This window comes from Centruroides sculpturatus, unplaced genomic scaffold (genome assembly GCF_000671375.1).
Source record: "Centruroides sculpturatus isolate CEXI.00-Female unplaced genomic scaffold, Cexi_2.0 scaffold832, whole genome shotgun sequence".
Classification (NCBI taxonomy): Eukaryota; Metazoa; Arthropoda; class Arachnida; order Scorpiones; family Buthidae; genus Centruroides; species Centruroides sculpturatus.
In genome coordinates, this window is record NW_019384984.1 from 1,972 (window position 1) to 6,212 (window position 4,241).

Consider the following 4,241-nt stretch of genomic DNA (forward strand, 5'->3'; position numbering starts at 1 on the left):
TGGAATAAAGGCTGTTATAGGGGGGAGAGAGAGAGAAAGAGTCTACTGTAATTAATAATGGAAAAAGTTATGATTTTTAAAATATGTTTATATATTTAATCACATGAAAAATAAACAAATTAATTCATATTTTAATTTTTTAAATTAAATCAACTTTTTATTTATTTAATTATCACGAAAATTGTTTTATTTCTTTTCAATTTTTTTTTTCCAACGAAGAAAATTTGTACTACTTTTTATTTTTATTTTACTGTTAACAAACAGTTGAGTAATGATCACAAAAAGAAAAAAAGAATATAAAAAAAAATAAAGGAAACGACCAACAATTTTTTTTCTGTTCCTTTTTTTTTTTATTTGTGATCATTACAGAAGTTGCTGGTTAATTTAGATAGAAACATTTTTGACATTTACTTTACGTTTAACAGTTAGAGAAATGTCGAAACGAATTACTAAAGTAATAAACTTTTATCTAACTTAATTTTTTCACATTAAACTAATATTTTTTAATGGTTTTTTTTTTTAAAAAAAACATTAAAAAATTTAACAATAATAAGCTCCAGAATCCTTTGTATTTCTATAATTGAAAGGTGGAAGTGGTAAAGTAGTGAATGGTGGTGTAGACGGCTGTTTCAGCAATAAAAGAACTGACTCATGCTGTTTTATCAGAGTAGAGGTGACTATCGGAGTCACCAAAACGTGACGGATACACTTCTCTCTAAGTATCCCACCTGTCGCCAAACCGCTAGAAGGTACTCGGTTGTATCTCACCATTTATGTCGACCACACTGTCAGTAAATATAGCTTTGAGTAGTTTTGTTGCAAGAACCCCTGCACCAAAATAGAAACTTTTGCTTTACTTTATATCGCTAACAGTTTCTACGTTTTTGATTATGTCGTGTAAGAGATATCCTTCTCCCAACTGCGAGTGTAAACCAACTTAAATGTGTAACTTGGGGAGAATAATTTTTTATTTTCCATATTTTTTTTCAGCTTTTATTAAGACGTAACACGTACTTTCTTGTCTGCATGGGATCCGTATAATGTCACTTGTAAGTAATTGTACATATTAACGTCACTTTCTAACATAAATTCTTGATACAGCAGGGAAAAAAGTCAGTAGAATATTCTACAGAAGTCCTCATAATCTGTATGAAAAAAAGTAGTTAATAAATAAATAAATATGTGGAATAAAGGCTAGAAAATTTGAATTTTTATAATTATTCTCCATTCGTCTATAGATTATTTTATATATATTCTATATTATAAGTGTGCAGTTTTGTGTAAATTAATGCAATTAGACTCGTTATAAAATTGAAAATATTATTATTTCACAAATATTTAGAAAAAAATCATTTATTTTCGAATTTAATAAGAAGATTTAAGAAGTAGAAGAAGAAGGGGGGAAATGAAACGTATCAGAGCAACCTGTTAGGAAGAAAATCTGTTAAAAAGTATGAAATATCTGCTAACAAGCTATGAACATAGCGGAAAAAATTGGATCGTAACAGTAATTATTTCGACATAAGTCTATTTTTCTCAATCTTCGCATTCCCTCTTTTTCCTTTCTCCATCTTCTCGTAGCCTACATATAAGAGAACATTTGATCATTAGCGCAAAGAAGATTGTTGAAAGAACTGCTTAACTTACGCTACAATTGACAGGTAACTTTGTTCCATGTTAAGAGAAAATTCAATCAAAATATTTTTCAACTTTTCCTATTGATCTTCTTATATAACTTCATTCTTCTTTTTTTTTCATATACTCCCAGTTAGTTTCTATATAACAAAAAAATTGTATTTTTCTCCCCTCACAAAATACCTCTACACTAAACTACATACCACTCGATATAGTGAACATGTTTGCTGCTTCTTGCTACTCTTTATATACTTAATGAACTCTTAATATAACGAATAATTTACTGGAAAAATCGTTACATCGAAACTCTATTGTATATTAATGTCATATCCAAATAATTTTCTTTATTCTTTATCTTATTATAAATTTGCATTAATTTTTTAATGGAAAAATTGCGTTTTTTTTAAAATAAAAATTATAATTAATTACTTTATTAACTTNAATTTTTATGTTATTAATAATCATAAATACATTAAAACCTGTCTAAAACGGATCGAGATGATAGGCATAAGACATGTGTCCGTCTTATAGAGTGTTATTCTATTCTTTTATTACATTATAATAGCATTTTATATAGCAAAATTTTTTTCGTTTAGACAGGTTTACGTTCTGTAGATTGTCCGTTACAGACAAGTTTTACTCTATTTATATTACAAGCTCGAAGGTATGTTCAACTCTAATGCAGTTTTGTTAATTAAAATGATTAAGCTCCACTTTAATTCATTATTTTTTAAAATAAATTCTATATTTATGGTATAATCATAACACAATTTTTCAAATAAAGCCAGGTTTCTTCAGGGTTATAAATTAAGAATATGACAAGATTTTCATGTATCTTATCGTTAATTCATTATTTTTTAAAATAAAAATTATAATTAATTACTTTATTAACTTAAGCGAGCGCGTTATTAAAGCTTTTATTTTATTCATCATATCCATTAATGTGTATAACATTATGATAATGTAATTTTAATGGAGTCAATAATTATCTTATCAAGAATTTATAATNGCGTTTTTTTTAAAATAAAAATTATAATTAATTACTTTATTAACTTAAGCGAGCGCGTTATTAAAGCTTTTATTTTATTCATCATATCCATTAATGTGTATAACATTATGATAATGTAATTTTAATGGAGTCAATAATTATCTTATCAAGAATTTATAATGCATTTTATCAAAATTACGAATAAACAATTAAAAGTTTCGAATTATACATTAAAAAAAAAAAAGAAGTTTAAAGTTTCATAGTAAAATTTTAATACGTCATAAATGCAAATTTTTACTCCAGTAAACTAAAACTAAACTGTTACATTAACATCTGTATAGAGCCATTTAAATTTACATACATTACATGGAAACTAATGCATATTAATGCTTATATTATAGGATAATAGACACGATAGAGTATTACTCTTTAGGATTTTTGCGATTTTAGAAGATAAATTCCACTATTTATGAGCTCAGAAACGAAGAAACTTTCAACAATATTTATTTATCTGTACTTCAGAATTATGTTAAGACACCTTCTCTACGAAGAGAAAGAGGGTCGATTGTTACGATAAATCAATCAGGAAAAAACGCTATTAATTCGCTACATTATCCAAATTTGGGATAATTAAAGACGTGGAGGACAATAGAGAGAAGATGGCGTGATGCGGAGAAGACGTAGAGAGAAAGATAATAAATGCTTTTGTAATTAAAACAGGTGTAGCAGATGATAGAATGGAAGAATAAGAACAAGGAATAGAAGAAGTTGTTTAGTGACTTACCAATCCACTTAAGCTCAACTAAGCTTTGCAACAAACTGTACCAATACCATTAGTGTAATGGATAGATTACTCACTGTTGGACCACTAACTAGAAAGTTGAGAGTTTTGCTCCCAATGGGGAGCAAGTTGGCTATAAACGTACGACCCAGTTAGATACATTAAATCTGAACTGAAGCCTTTGTTTTAAAATCATTTTACTTTTTAATGTAGTAATAACATTACTTTTAAAAGGGCCAAACTGTTTTAGATAATACAACATTATCGATCGGCGTTATATCGAAGTTTGATAAACTCTAAACGTGACCTCACGCTGGATTACTTATCGCACGGTGGAAGCTTATACACTCGATATTAAGCACCACGGAATAGAGTAAAATTACATAAAAAAAATAAATATAGATACACGTTTTTAGAATTGTTTACTGATTTTAATTCCAGTAACGAGAGATTTCGTTAGTTTTTATTTTCATACAAAAGTTCTGTAAGTGGACTACTTATTGCGTTTTAGACAGACAAGAAAGGATCATTAAAATATTATCCACACTCATTAAATTGTGACCGAGTTAAAAAGCACGAAATACTTTAAAACCTTAACAAAAATTTGCGTAAAGAATGATCATATATTATAATTATAAAGTCAATTTTAATGTTATTAAACTTAAATTCAAATAAAAAAAAACTGAAATAATTAATTAATAATAATAAAACTTAATTTAACAAAACAGCATTTATTATTATACAATTTTTAAATTTACAAAATAAATAAAAATTATTTTATTATTATATATATATTTAAACGAATTATAACCATCTCGACAACTAGCGCCTGCAAAG